Source organism: Vespula pensylvanica, chromosome 7 (genome assembly GCF_014466175.1).
Source record: "Vespula pensylvanica isolate Volc-1 chromosome 7, ASM1446617v1, whole genome shotgun sequence".
Classification (NCBI taxonomy): Eukaryota; Metazoa; Arthropoda; class Insecta; order Hymenoptera; family Vespidae; genus Vespula; species Vespula pensylvanica.
Window position 1 is genome coordinate 5,914,499 of NC_057691.1, and position 16,622 is coordinate 5,931,120.

The 16,622-nt window shown below is 37.8% G+C and overlaps 1 protein-coding gene across 1 annotated transcript in view; it reads right to left on the reverse strand.

Annotated features, from left to right (window-relative positions):
* LOC122630620 (forkhead box protein P1-like) overlaps positions 1-16,418 on the reverse strand; it is a 319,327-nt gene extending 302,909 nt beyond the window's left edge. Inside the window, exon 1 of the mRNA XM_043815317.1 lies at positions 16,367-16,418. The gene's annotated coding sequence lies outside the window, so the exon portion shown is untranslated. The remainder of the gene's footprint in view (positions 1-16,366) is intronic.
* Positions 16,419-16,622: the final 204 nt, after the last annotated feature.

A 16,622-nucleotide genomic window follows, 5' to 3' on the forward strand; every position in this document is an offset into this window, starting at 1 on the left:
CTCCTGTCTTTCGATTCTCCTCTCGATCTCGCTCTTTTCTCTTCTTTTTCTCTTCTTTTTTTTTTCCTTTTTTAAGAACAGAAGGATATGCATTATCCTTCCAAAGTTCGTACATGTTCGTTCTCGACCAAGCGAAACAGAGATTCTAACAAGTTTCGATTCGAAAGAAAGTTTAAAAAAAAAGAAAAAAAGGAAAGAAAGTTGAACGCGACTAAATTGATTCGTTTCTCGTTCTTTTTTTTTTTTTTTTTTTTTTTTTTTTTTTGATAGGGAAAAAATAAATAAATATGATGCCACGATATCGTGATGCAACGTCAGCGATAAAGTGGAAAGAAAGGAGAAAAAGAAAGATACGAAAAAGAAAAGAGAAAAAAAGGAAGTAAGACTAGATGGACAGAGACAACAGCAATCTCTTGGGGTACTTAAACTTTATTGACCGTAGAGTAAGAAGAGAAAGAAAGAAAAAAGAGAGAGAGAGAGAGAGAGAGAGAGAGTAGCCGTAAACAACCCTCCTAAACACCCTCATCCTCCTACGAACCTACAGTCATCAGTTTAACCGTTGCTTTAACGACCCTCCCTTGTTTACCGATTGGGGATGCCCTCACGTGATTCAAGCATCCACCACGTGGTGAACCTAGAAATCTACCCTCGACTAACTATCCTTACAGCTTCCCATTAATTTCCCTTTCCGCGAAATACCTAGATCTACTTAATTACTTACGCGTTTGCTTATCGTCCCTTCGTAAAACATATCCACCTAAGGATTGCCGATAATAAATAGGGAAAAATATGCGAGCCTTTTTACCAAGTCTTTCAACTTTTTATCACTTGTATATTAAAAAAAAAAAAAAAAAAAAATTAATGAAATAAAATAAAATAAAATAAACAGAAAAAGAAGAAAAAAGAAACTAAAAGAAAAACAATATACTTATCGTTTTCTTTTTCTTTTGTTCTTCGGAAAATATTCGATGGAAAAATTCGACGGAACGATAGACGATCAACGTGATATCAGTTCGTTATCGTTATTAATTATATTCCGAATATGGAACGAACCCGTTTTCATCGTAAACAAGCCGTTCACAGATAAAGCTCCAGTCGAATACATAGGAGAAATTTCTTTGAAGAATCTCGCTATGTACTATATATATTCGTAACGTACACGAATATAGCCAAGCAAGAGAGCTTGCCAAATACAGGATCCGTTTGACCGTCAAACGTGGAAGGCCGAAAGCTTTTATCCTTTCCATCCTTGACTCGACCTGCCCTCTGGAAAGGACTCTTCGAGCTCTCTTTCTCTCAGTCTCTCAGTCTCTCAAGCTCTCTCTTTCTCTCTTTCTTTCTCTCTGGTTGTATTCCACAAAGAGGAATATTTACAAATATTTCGCAACTAAAAATGCGTTCACGCCACAGCTGTTTCCAGCAGCCCTTAAAAGCTCGATGTCTGTCACGGTTGCTATTCTTTCTTTCTCTCTTTCTCTCTCTCTCTCTCTCTCTCTCTCTCCTTCTATCATTGTCCCAACGCCGCTTTTTCATTCGCACTTTCACACTGTCACGAACACGAAACACATCGTAACGATAATTCGAAACTTTCTCTCTCCTTCTTTCTCTCTCCCAGAGCTACGTCCTTCAAATTCGTCCATCTCACTTTTATTTTATTGTTATCAATAAGTCAATCGATATTAAATAAATATATTAAAGAAAAAAATACGATTAGATTTGTTAAATGTTGTGCGTTCGACGAAGAAAAAAAAAAAAAGGAAAGAAAAAAGAAAAAAGGAGGAAAAAAATAGCTCACATCGTAGACGGAAATATTAATATTCCCTTTGGTTATTACACGGGGTTAATCGCGAGCAGGATTCTCGTTAAAATTGGACATCTAATCGATTACTCGAAAGTACGTTTTACCTTGAAATAATATTACATATGGGATAGAGATCTTTAATCTTTGCAATCCGATAACTCAGCAAGTTTGTTAGAATCGAAGGCACAACGTGTCTCCTTCGTAAAGGAAATGGGTAGGAGAAGATAAAAGTATAAATGTGGTTTTCTTTTGTCCCTTTATCGAGTATCGGCGGTGCCGATGCATATGCAGAATCGATATCTTCGGTAGTTATTCTTTCGTGGATTACTCGGACTAAAGATAAGAGAAAATCCAGTGATAATTTAAGGCCGAGGGAAATTCGACCGATAACATATCTTCGATTTGGCCATTTTCTATTCCTTTTTTTTCGATTAAACGAAACGAGAAATGATCTTTCTATTGAAATTAATATAAGAGAACTATAACTCAACGCTGTATATTCATCAAAGAATGCATCGAAAAATAATAAACAAATAAAGATGATATTCTCCTTCAATAAAAAATTACAACTTAGAAATCAAAGTAAACTTCTATCATCAGAGATCCATCGAATAAAATTAATCAAATTCAAAAAAAAGAAAGAAGGATACAATAATCCTCGTAATAACGATTACCCTCGTAATATAAATTATAATTCTAATCTTTTTTTTTTTTTTTTAATATCCAAAAAGATCCACTTGTTAAAAGATATTCCTCGTATCTGAAGTAAATCCGAGAGGAAGAATTGGAGAAATCGAAGGGACATAGGGACGATAAGTACTTGCCCTTAAAGGGTAAGAGGTGTGGCTAACGGTCGAGTAAATGAAGGGTCACATTACGAGCTAATGTTCAGCTGTTACATGTAATTCGCTTAATTGTCTAACCTTAGGGATCGAAAACTATGCGGCAATAGTAGTAGTAATACTAGTAGTAGTAGTAGTAGTAGTAGTAGTAGTAGTAGTAGTAGTAGTAGTAGTAGGAGCTGTAGTAGTATTATTATAGTAGTAGAATAATAATATCGTCAACATACGTAAGAGCATGCTCCTTCGAACGAAAATTCGAATCTATGTAAACAAGAAAAGTCTCGTTTGATGAGCCTTATAATAATCCCATTTATCGACTTTTCGTGCTTTATAATATCATACTCCCATGGAGTAATAACGCACGCTTTAAAAACAATGGTCTTTGTGCTCTTCGACGGTACGAGCTGCAAAAGGATAAACATTATGGCGTGAATACGAGCTACGCAATCGCCCTCCATTCTTTTAACGAGAGAGTAGTAGGATATAAAACAGGGTGGAGGAGGGGGTTAGAAAGGAAGGAGAAAGAGATGGAGAAGGTGGGGGAGAACGAGGAGGAGGAGGAGGAGGAGGAGGAGGAGGAGAAGGAGAAAGAGAGAATTTACGTTATCTCGAATCTTCACAAAGTGATCGCCCCGGGAAATGGTATTCCCTCTGCCTGGAAACGAATGTACCAAGTATGCTGATTACGTTCTCGGAGAGTTGAAATTTTCATGGTTACCGTTTACCTGTTTCTCCCCCCACCCCACCCACGTATATCAAAGCGTTTACGAGTATACTCGAGTAAGTCAAACACACGAATCCATTACTCGAGAAAGAAAGAGATAGATGGATGGATGGATGGATGGATGGATAGATGGATGGATGAATGAATAGATAGATAGATAAATTAGATAAAGATGAAGATGAAGCTCGTCTTCGTCTTCTTCTTCTTCTTTCATATCTTTTGTATCTTTCGTATCACGAGAGTTCATTGTTAACAGGCACGCATAGAAATGTTAGAAAGGCAGATCGGACGTCTTCCTGGACACAAATCAAGGAATAGAATCGTCGAAAAGCTTTGCCGTCGACAGCTAGTCCCAGATGTCGATGTATTTAAGGGGACTTGCACGAGGCTAGTATTCGGGGTTTGCTCTTCTTTCCGTGGAAGAAGGACTGTCGGGACAGGAAGTTAAAGAGGGCGGTTAACAGGAGCTTCGGGGCAATAAGCGACTCTACAAGCTTTGGGAGGCGACGAGAGATGACCGCAGAGGAAAAGCCGCACTGGTCAGCAGAAACAGCTCGCAAAAACACGCTTGGCCGGCCTCTTCTCTCTACCCCTCTCTTATTCACCCCCATTCCTCCGGCGGCAACCCCAGGGAAAGCTCCGCGTTACCAGCCAGCCAAGTCGAGCTAGCTGAACCAGCCGAGAACTACTCTCCTCCTCCCCTCTCTTCGACTACCCTGTACGTTTAAGGGTTGCTTAGGTGCTCCCTCAGTAAGTAGGAGAAAGAGGAAAAGCAAGACCAGCGCTGTGAAAGTAAAAGAAGGAGAGATGGAAGAGAAAAGGAGATGGCTATGGTTAAAGGAAGAGAGAAGAAGTCTTCTCTCCGTGGCAAGATTACGGCGAAGTCGCGCTCATTTAAATAATGCGCGCAATAAAATATGCAACAGCGAACGGAGCAGAGTGTGGTTTCTCTCTTTCTCTCCCTGTCTTTCTCTTCTCTACTCTTCTCTTCTCTTCCTCTCATCGGTTCTGTTTCAGAAGAAGAGAGAAACTATGCTCACGGGTGTACTCGGCTATCTACCTACTATCATCTACCTTCTACGAGAGATCTGAATTCGACGAATAAATAAAGTTCCATGGTAAAAGGTTAATATAGCAGGTTGCCAGGAAGAAGAATAAGAAGAGTAAGAAGAAAAAGAAATATACTAAAGGGAAAAAGAAAAAGAAAGCATCCTACGAAACATATCTAAGAGTGCCCCTTCATGGAGTCCTCGTCGATCCGCTCGTGACAGACAAGACAAATTGGACATCGTACCGTTCGATTTGAAAAACCAGCACGATATCCCTCTATTGAGACACGTGACTCGACGCTCTTTTGCGAACATAAATCTATCTTTCCTAACGTATCCTGACGCATACTAGTCGCATATAAGTTACTCCTATTGCAAAAATACACTCGCTATCGTTGGCGTGCATCGTTCAGTTATAAACCATCCCTTCTACCTTACCACCACTACTACCAACATCGTGATCACCAACCACCCTCTTTCTCTTCTTATATATACGTCATCTAGCTTGCCTACTTGTCTGCTTGTCTGCCTGCCTGCCTGCCTGCCTGCCTGCTTGCTTGCCTGCCTAGTCTGCTGAACGATCGATCCCAAATATACCAAGGTCATCCAAATTTTCCGGGCATGGACATCGCACCGAATGACCCGAAGCTTCTTCGATAGGGATTCGCTTTGGAAATCCCTTCCCTCGAAAGCTGAACTTTCTTTTCTTTGGTAATCTTGCATCTTCGACGCCCCCACGACGAACTCTCCCAGCAAAGTCCTATCCTATTCGAAAAAAGACCGCAGCTCGTAACGCTGAAATCGAGCGTACTTAAGATGATTTTATCCCTTCCCTAGTATCCTCTCCTCCACCACCTATCTCAAAGCTTCCACTACTCCCACCTCTCTCTCTCTCTCTCTCTCTCTCTCTCTCTCTCTCTTTCTAACATGCTCTTTTTTTGCTACTTTCCCCGCTTTCTACTCGATTTCTATCGATCCGACTCGAACTAGCCGTGTAACGTAAACCACGACGTCGATGACTTTCCCTTGGTTACTGTTGCAACTTTAAATGTCGCGAATAAACGCTGCACTATCTACTATTCCTTTTTCTCTTTCTCCTCCTCCTCCTCCTCCTCCTCCTCCTCCTCCTTCTTCTTCTCCTTATGATACAAGAGAAGAAGAAGAACAAAAAGAAGAAGAAAAAAGAGGAAAAAAAAGAAAGGAAAGAGACTTGAGACGGTGCCAAGAAAAACAGATGATGGATTAACAACGAACTTTCTTACGCATATCTATGTATTACTTATGCAATATAATATATATATATATATATATATATATGTATATATCATATTTTATAAAGAAAGAGGATACTTGGTATACGATATTAAAGTATGTTTCATGATGCACAAAAGCTTCAGCACTCTGACAATCGACTCTATCTCTTTCTCTATCTCCCTCTCTCTCTCTCTCTCTCTCTCTCTCTCTCTCTCTCTCTCTCTCTCTCATTTCTCCAACTAAGAAATCTTAAAGGGAAAGAGGCAAGGCCAAAAGAAAATAAAGAATAGTAAATAATATATTCGAGTAACAGGGAGGTAACCTCGTTGGTTGCTTTCGACACCGTCGCCCCACCCTCTCATCTACCAGTGTAGTATTTTTTCTTAAAAAGAAAAAGAGAAGGGGACGTGAGAATGAACGTAATGAAAAACTGGAGCCGCTTAAATAAAATAAAGCTTGTCGGTATATTATTGACTCTCGAGGGCTCTCCTCAGCTTATTTTTTTTTTTTTTTGTTCCTTTTCTTTCTTTCTTCTTTTCTTTCCTTTCGCTTCACCTTGTTTACTCTTGTTAATCCTAACATCGTATAAATATTCAAGATAATTAACGTGTTTTTATTGTCCGCCATTCAAAAGCACTAAGATTAATATTAATCTACGGATTAAAACAACACGTGCATACGTAGGTATTCGTTGTATTTTCTTTTTTTTTCTTTCTTTCTTTCTTTCTTTCTTTCGTTTATAAAAACGATTCTTCGTTTTATAGGATTTTTCTAACATCGCTCGACATAAGATACACGTATAATTCATCGAACGTGAGAATCGCAATTGTCGGCATCATTAATCGAAGCCAGTCGAATTAGCGTGTAAAACGCATTACGAGATAGCTTCCCCTTTTCATCCCCCTATCCCTTCTACTCCCATCCCTTCTCTCCTTACGACCAACATCCCCGTCTACTCGCTTTTCCCCGACTAAACCGCTCGACAAAAATGACAGATGGCATGCTGAAGAAGTCTTCTCATTTACATATCTCGTAATCTCTGTCTCTCTCTTTCTTTCTCTCTCTCTCTCTCTCTCTCTCTCTCTCTCTCTCTGTCTCTCTCTCTCTCTCTCTCTCTCTCTCTCTCTGATTTGCATGGTCATTCCTCATCGTTCGTGATTCCATCACTAATCCCACTCTAATTCGACGCTTCGACGATATAAAAGAACAACTAGAATCTCTTTTTCTCGAAACACTCGTGAATTTTGATATACATTTAACATAAACGAAACAAGACAAAGTCAAAGCTATCGTTATATTATTGACTCCTTATAATGCGAAAAGGAAAAAAAGAAAAGGATAGAAAAGAAATAATAGAATCTCCTATTGTTACGTATTATATATGTATATTAACAATTTCCTTCGTCAAACGTTCGATTTTGAAATAAACGAAATAAAATAATCAAAGTTCTCAATCGTTGTTGGATAAAACAGATGTGTTATAATTTTAATGATCGAATTATATAGACGACACGAGACTGTCGATGGGAAATAAAATGATGAAAATTTCAAGAGATATCGAACGTCGTCGTGTTCTTACAAGGCGATCGATTTCACGCTGTCGAGCATTGTGGTGTCTCGAAAGCTTGGCTCCTAAGAGAAACGTAATTAATGAAATTAATCTAATAACGAGAGGAACGCTGTTAAACTTTCATCAGTTAGTCATTTCGTCTATCCGTCCTTCTAATGGCGTAGCAGCAGTCCTCTGATAAACATTTTGGAATTGTGCAGGTGTTGTCCCTGATTTATGGCCAGCAATTAGAATCTGACTGCCTTATTTGCCGGCGCCAGAGAACGCTAAGAAACGACGCGAGCATGCGAACGCGACGCATCCTAATCTATGCCTGAAAACCCTAATTAAGAGTTCTAATTCTACGAAGGGACTACTAAGAGACGTAGTCTGTCTCTTTGCTTCTCTTTGCTTCTCTTTGCCTTGACTATATTCTTCTAATTTTCTAAGAATAGATAAAAGCTATTAAGATTGTACGTATATCTATATATCCATATCAAATATATGTATATATATATATATATTTGTATATATTATACATGTATATAATATATATTAATGCTCATATACTATAGCTTGTATTTTTTATAAGTTAGATATATTATAATAACGATAGGAATTAAGAATAAGTAATGTTATAATTGAATCTCTATATTCTAACTTTGAAAGAATATTTGTATCAAATTGATTAAGAAAGTATCTACGAATGTAGAATTATTTTTCATTTTTTTTGAAATATTTAATAAACATTTAAAGAGGTGTTCAAAATTTAATCTTTCCTCTCTCTCTCTCTCTCTCTCTCTCTCTCTCTCTCTCTCTCTCTCTCTCTCTCTCTCTCTCTCTCTCTCTCTCTCTCTCTTTCTATTATATCAATTTCTAATGAATGAGATTTATTCTTCTTTAGAAATTTTGTCGATATCATTGAAAGTAAAGGATTTATTCTTTATAACGTCCAGTTTTAGATTACTTTATTTAACATATATTCATTATATTTATGCATGATATATATATATATATACATATATATGTAAATTGGATATCGATAAGAGAACGATGATTAAGAACCGAGAACGCGAGGGGACAATTTTCTGCTTTAGAAAATTACTTATAAGAATAGGTTATAGATAGCGTCAATAACATTCCGCATGTAATGAGTCTACGGGAGTAAGCGGATTATGGGGCTCCCGGAAGGCGAAGTCGATGTCGGAAGGAGACAAATGAAGAGAGATGGTTTGTGGAAACTGGAAATGCAATATTCTCGGCGAAACGTCACTATGAGGGTCGCGAAATAAATAGATATATATATATACATATATATATGTGTGTGTGATTTCTTCAACGAACGTAGAACGTTTAGATTGAAAAGTGTCGAGTTTTTCCTTTTCTTATCGCTCCTTCCTCTTATCAACAGTTCTTCTACAAGTACAGAGAAAAAACATTTTTCTACTTGGGAAGACTCGAGAGGGTGAATAATGCAAATGTATGTACAATAAAGAAAAAGAGAGTAATAAGAAAGAAAGAAAGAAAGAAAGAAAGAAAGAGAGGAAGGAAGGAAGGAAGAAAAGAAAGAAAGAAAGAAAGAAAGAAAGAAAGAAAGAAAGAAAGAAAGAAAAGTCATACAAGAGTCTACTTCTTCTCGTCCGGCAAAAGAGGTACGTCCACATTCTTTCGATCGTCTCGGCGCTATCGGACTCGAATCGAAAGGAGGAAGGAGGAAGCAAAATACACCGAGAGAGCTTCGATAAATTCATCTCCGCGGAACAAGCGATTGTTTTCCCAATGAGTCCGGGATAAGGACACGGCCGGAAATGAGGAAAGGGGGCGAGAGGGTGAGAAAGAGGGTAAGGGTAAAGTTGAAGGGTGAGGTTGAAGCTGAGTCTGAGAGAGGTAGAGCGAGAACGAGTGTGCGAGAGAGAGAGAGAGAAAGAGAGAGAGAGAGGGAGACAAAAGGGGGTAGAGAAGGAGTAGAATAGACGGAAGGAGGAGGAGGTGGAGGAGGAGAAGGGACGAGCCGGCGTTCATCGGACATTTATCCAATTAACCGATTCGAGTCGAGTAACCGTCGGGGGGTTAGGAGACGCTTCTGATACCTATATTCACTGACATGCTAACGTTCTCACATAGAAAGGATATACACGACTGTAGTACATATGTATGTGTGAGTAAGAGGAAACCATTTGGTATATACCTAATGTCGAATGTTGATCTGTTATGTTTAATTACGGAGGCTGATATTGACGGGTCGGTATGCGTCGGATGGAGAGGAGTAAGAGGAGACGAAGAGGAAGAGGAGAGAAAGAGAGAGAGAGAGAGAGAGGGGGAGAATGAGGAAGGGAGGAATCGGTTCCAGTTGCTTGTTCGCAAAGTCACCCCCTTTCTCCGCGAGGGGTTGCCGTCGAAAAGGGGTTCGGCCCGAGCTCGAGAGAATCGTCGGAGGCGTTCGAACACCGTCGAACGAAATGGCCAGCAATATTGTCGTCGTCGTCGTCGTCGCCGTCGTCGAGGTCGTCGTCGTCGTCGTCGCCATCACCATTGCCATCGTCGTCGTCGTCGTCGTCGTCGTCGTCGTCGTCGTCGTCATCGTCGTCGTCGTCGTAGTCGTAGTCGTAGTCGTCCTGGTCCGGGGATTTGCGTCGGATGGATCGAAGGTGGGAGTACAAGCGGTGAAAGAATCACGAGGTAGGGGAAAAAAGAGAAAGACAGAGAGAGAGAGAGAGAGAGAGAAAGAGAGAGAGAGAGAGAGAGAGAGAGAGAGAGAGAGAGGAGGCTGGAGTGACACGGGAAATTAATTATACGCTCCTGAAAGTCCTGACCTCCGGTAGAACGGCCATCCTCTGCTACCCTCTCCCTCTAACCCTTCATCTCTTTCTTTCTTCTTTCGCTCAATCGACGACGACGTCGACGATAGCAACTCTGACTGCTTTCTTATTCTTCTTATCGCGTGTCCTATTAGAAATCAATGTTCGCCAAGTGTTGTGACATTGAAGTTTTTCGATTTTCTAACTCTAATATACGAGAAGAAACTTTGTTCTATAAAAAGCTTTAAATATGAAATATTGAATATACGACACTATATTATATACATTATATACATATAATGTTATTAATAATAAACTATAATATATAAAGTATATTATATACATATAATGTTATTACGATCGATAGTAAATGACGATTGTAATGTTTGTGATTTGATATCGATATGAAAGGATCGATGTTACACAGAAGGAATTATTTTGTCGTTTGATATTACAAATAGTTCTACATATATATATCCTTTTGATTTTGTATATACCTTTTTGATCCACAACATTTGTTCTTGAAAATATATGTATATATATTCTTTAATAGAAGTTCAGTCGTTAAGTCTCGTTAACGATGAGGTATTAGCGTAAACAGACGTTGAATTTTTGCTTTCTCCTCTGCAACAGGAAAATCCTTTCGCGTCATTTGTTTTCCGGTAACGTCTCGCGACTCGTTTTGAGATCCTCACACCCTTACATTATATACATATACTTACACCGTCCGCGCCGGTGCTTTCTTGCGGCGCCTCATAAACAACGGAGTGTTAATGCCTTTCGTCGAGGGAGAAGAAAACGAGGAGAAGAAAGAAGGGGGAGGAAGAGGAGGAAAAGGAGGAGAAGGAGGAGGGAGAAAGGAGGAAGAATACGGAGGGTGTAGCTACGTACTGATTTTAATACGATCTCTCGAAAGCAACCCCCTTACTACGACTGAAAAATTAACTGACATAACGACCCTAGAAAAAATTTACCTAGACACGTAAAATATCGTATAGGTATATATCGTCGGACTATTTATTAAACAATTATTATTATACTTTGAAAAATGTATGTGATCGATGGCTAGAAAAAGATCAAACAAAAAAGAAACCTATCTAAAGATGGAAATTTCTATCTATGTCAAAATAATAATTCAACGACGTATGCACATACACAAACGAATTGCACGTGTACTATAATCAATAACAAATGTGCGTAAATTACCTAGAGTATCTCTTCTATTACTATGTACTACATATTTCAATGCTGATCCATGCAACTAAATATAGGTATACGTATGTGTATCTTACACGTGTGTAAATCAAACTTACACGATCAATAAACACGAACATTCCAGATAACTTGCAGAATTTGTTGATTTTCCTAATATCTCATCTCCTTCTGAACGTACATACGTGTGGTCACGTTTGTTCACTCGACAAAAAAGAAGAGAAAGAAAGATAGAAATAAAAAAAAATATTATAGGATTATATTTTTAATAGACAACGAAGATCTCTTTGGGACTAGATCGAAATCGTAAAAATAAATTTGAGTTTAAGGTAATTCGGAAAGAAACTTAGAAATAACAATTGAGAATTTTTCTCACAGACACACACACACACACATAGTTAGAAAGGCCGAAAAACGGATATGACGAAAGATGATCGAGAAAAAGAGAAAGAGAAAGAACAAGAGAGCAACGAGGGCTGTGTGAACTACCTCGCAAGATGTTGCAAGCCCATTACAGTCCCGTTGGGTTCGAAAAGAAGGAGAGAATAGCAGCTGCCCCGCCCAACATCCGATCGGTAAAACATCATCGCCACCGTCTCGGAATACCAAACGCGATACAACATCGTGGAATACAAAATTTTACAAAAAGAAAAGTTCTTCGAGATATCCCTTTGTAAACGACCCAAAACAGATATCCTGTTGTTAAATGCATCGAATATTTTTCAAAGAAATTAATTTTTATTCTAAAGTTATTTATTTCATATAGAAACATTTGTATATACGTGTATGTGTGTGCGTGTGTATGTGTGACTAATACTTGCTTGTATCGTGATGGCACGAAGGAAATAGACTCCAGACCCAGGAAAGACTCGCTTTTAGAGTACATCCGGGAATCCATTAGCAATATCTCGAAGGTCGATTCTGAGAAAAACTCGAACCGAAAGATTTGTGCTCTTAGATGCTGGAATTTAAATCGTGAAATTTCTAGTTCTAATAGTCCTCAGAAAAGAAATTATCAAGAGAAATCAAAATATAAAAATATTCATGAAAATATAAAAAACTTTATGAAAAAAATCAGATCGGTCAAGAATAAGAAAGAATTGTATAGGTACTTCGTCGTTCGTAAGAGTGACAAAGATAAGCGATTATTCCAATCAGAATTTTTTAAAAGATAAGACGACACGAATGCGTATCGTTCCCAAAGCGACATTAGAATAACACCTTGCCGTTCGTAAATATCATTTTTGAAATAAAAATCCGTGCAACACAGCGGAAAACGGTAATGGTTGGAAATATCGTATCGTAGGCCTCTTTCCCTTCTCTCTCACACATATACATGTGCGCACGAATCATCCACATCAAGTTTATCGCTCGTTCTATGCAGGAGATTTGAAAAAAACGATTTATTCGGAAATATGTCGGCTTTATATATCGTTATAGGGCACAGTATGTCGTAGGAGTAGAGGAGGGTTACCACCTTCTTTCTCCTTTCTAACCACCCACCCCACCCCTTCTCCATCTCCATCTCCATCTCCATCTCCTTCTTTTTCTTTTTCTTCTTCTCCTCTCCTCCTTTTTCTCGCCTCTCTCATACTTTACCACCCCAGGCCGGCGCGCATACGCCGAGAATATTTATTTTTATTACGACCCCCAATGCTCCTGAGTCAACAGATTTTTTGTCACCAATGCGAATCGAGCTTGGGATGCGAACAAGACCGCAATGAAACGCGATATCGAAAAGGAGTCGAGCGTGAAATTGTTCCTCTTCCGAGGTATTGGATAAAAGTATATTAACGAAAAGATTAGATATTGTATCTTTATAATTATATACATATATATATATATATCATTATTAATATTTGTAATTAAATTAACAAATGGAAAGTGCTTCCTTTGAATTTTGGTTACTTAAACATTTCCTCGAACGATAGTATATTGATCATCTAAAAAAATTGAAGAATTCTCGGTGGTTATATCGCTTTAATGTTTTCGAGAAACGTCCACCTCCCCTATCCCTTCAACCCCTCGAAAGCTTCTCTACAAAGTTAGCGGCCACTAGCTGAGTCCAGTAAATCTTAGCCCTCTCTCTCTCTCTCTCTCTCTCTCTCTCTCTCTCTCTCTTTCTCGCTACCCTCACGAAGAGCAAGCCCAGAAAGCAGCACCCCGAAAGTAAGGCTGGAACCTACACCACCCCTAAAACCAGAGCCCCGTCTCGCCTAGCCATTCTTATTCCCTCGTTACTCGCAGCCACGCTCGAGGCGGCGCGTTCTCCTTATTATATCGTCTTTCCACGCCATAAAATCGGAAAAGAATTTCATCCCCCCGAGACAATAGAAACTAATAAATTTGATTACTGATTACACCCGCGAATCTTACCTTCCAACTTCCATCGGCCATTTCTAGAAAATCAAGTCTCCTTTAGTCCAATCTTTTGTTCGTTCAAATCTCACGTATTTTAATAATGACGATAACAGATATAGATATTTATAGATTATAATTAATTTTTCTTAATTACGATCGAGCAACGTATACATGCTTGATTATATTTTATCGTTTTACGTTTAATTACTTTTAAAAAGTTAGCTTTCCTATCGTTCCTTCAAATTTCATATTGATATATATAGAACGATATTTATCAATGACCTAACCAAACGATCGATTATTAAACTTAAAATCGATCATTAAACTTTCCTAATTATGAAAAAGTACTGTATCTATATTCGCCTGTATTTTGTTGTTTTACCTTTAATCATTTGTAGAAAGTTCGGCCTCTATTGTTGAAGTTAGATAACGGTTAAGGAGAAATCGTAAAGGAGAATTGGAACAGAGGGTGGGAGGGTGTACGCGCACAGTTTAAACTTTCCGCGACCCTAAATCTCCGGAACCCGGCTTATGCTTCGTAATATCATAATATCGTAATATCGCGAAAGCGGTTTGGTATAATTAAAGTGGAAGTGTCTTTAAAATAGCCGCAGGTGATCGCGGTAAGAAGCCAAACTCGCAACCTTTTCCCCTCTTCTAACAACTTTCTATCGTCTTTCGCTTTGCTAGCCATGACAATATGAAAACTATAGATCTAATCATTGTCTCGTGTAATATTTTGTATATCCTCCAAAGTTATAAAAATTGATCGTGAAAAATCAATGAATGATAGCGAGAAGAATTCGATGTCGATCTTCGATTAAAAAACCTCACACCATTCTTATGGGGAAATATCCTACTGCGAATTCTCACCCCCACTCCAACGAAAAGCAGTGCTAAACGGCGATCCGAAAAGGGAGAGAAGAAAGAATTATTGAAATGTTTTTTATTGGATATGACTAGATTGAAGGTATGAAATACACCTCTTGACATATAGATGCTTTTACATTTACTGAGAAAAAATATAGACACATAAATACACAAGATTGCCGAGCATTGCAACAAATTTTGATCGAAGGACCGACAGACAAATAGATTACCCCCTCCACAAACGAACAGACACGCCTACAGCCCTTATAAAACACGCCTCTACTCCTTGTAAGACACGCCCATATTACTGTAAAAAAAATCGAATCTGTTAATACCACCCTATATAATAAATGTTGTCTTTGTTTCTTCTCCCTTGCTGCAATAAACTCCGCTTTATTTTTTTAAACCACGCCCCGTCTACAATAGCTCCGCTCCTAATCCAGTAAAACACGCCCCCTATTATCCTAAGACACGCCTCCAATAAGGAATTTAAGTTGATATGATTTTAATATTAGTACCAATATTGTTCTACTGAAACTGATATAGTACCGGAATTGATATATTACCGAAAACTGAAATAAATATCTACAATTCTTTTTATTTTTTTTTTTATGGACCCCCATGCCAATTTTTGTTGTCATAGTGATCTAAAAAAATATACTTTGCTTGAAACACCATTCTAAAAACTTTCAAATCTTAACCCCCCGTTTGAGGATAATACAATGATAAAAGCCTTAAATTTGATCTTTTTTCTCTCGGCTATTATCTAAGATATTTAAACGAAACAAAGAAAAAAATGTCTTGTCCTATAACATTATAATGGAATAATTAAAAAATATTGTTTCGCTTTTTTTAAACTATATCTATATAAGTACGTATAACAGCATCCGACTTTTTTTTTTTTTTTTTGAAAGGATAAAGATTTTTGAAAAAACAATTACTTCGGATAATTCAATGTATACCTATAATATATCTACTCGACAATAATTATTAAAACATATTGACTGTTATTTCGTACGATTTAATATTTACATACGTAATTGCAAAGATAACTTTGAAGAATAATTTTATCGTGGAACCGGTTAATAAGATGCTGCTGCTATGTTATCAACTATGTATGCGAGAAAAAATTCTTCACGAGTATTGCGGGATATTCGTACGTAACGAAAGAAAAAAGAAAGAAAGAAAATGAGAGAGAGAGAGAGAGAGAGAGAGAGAGAGAGAGAGAGAGAGAGAGAGAGAGAGAAAAGAAAAAAGAAAAAAGAAAAAAGAAAAAGAAACACGTAACTCTGGTAGGTAGATACGTTAGCAAGTATTTAGTAAAAATGTAAACGAGCAAATCGTGTCCCTTGGGAGTGAGAGAAAGAAAGAAAAAGAGAGAAAAAGAGAAAGAGAGAGAAAAAGAGAGAGAGAGAGAGAGAGAGAGAAATACGAATATTCCGTCCGTCAGTTACAGATGTTTCACATGGCGTACGTCAACCACGTGCATGTTTCCCCCTTTTTTTCATTTCACCGGTAGATGATAGCCCGGCAAACAAGATGTAAACGGGCAATCGTCCGGTTTTTACAGGCTCTTTCGTTCCTTTGTAAAATACGAGAGAAAAGCCGATTGCGACGTCGAGCAAACACCGACAAACTTCTCGACGCTTTTATTAATTTATTAATCATGAAAATAATCATTCCAAATAAAACGATATCGCAAAGTCGATCATAAAAATTCGCATGAAATATATTTCGTGTCAATCGTCGATCATCGAAGCATTTTCCTTTTCCCTATATATTTTCTCTTATAAATACAAATATCGTGTGATGAAGAAAGAAAAAAAAAAAAAAAAAGAAAGAAAGAAAGAAAGAAGAAAGACAGAAAAAAATTATTGAATAATTTTTGTAGGTAATAAAGACTTACCGTAATGATGCACGTTTCTTTATTGTTTGTCTGTCTCTTTCTTTCTCTCTCTCCTCTTCTTCTTCTATCTACCTATCTTTCTCTTTCTTCCTTTCTTTTTTTTCTTTTTGAATATTCAATCAGCTTCGACGCGTCAAAGCGACCTATTTTCATGATATTATGCTATATTAATACAACAGTATAATAAAGCTAGGTTATATTAAATACAACTTATATTGCATACAATCTATTACATAAGAATAATACCTTCGTGATA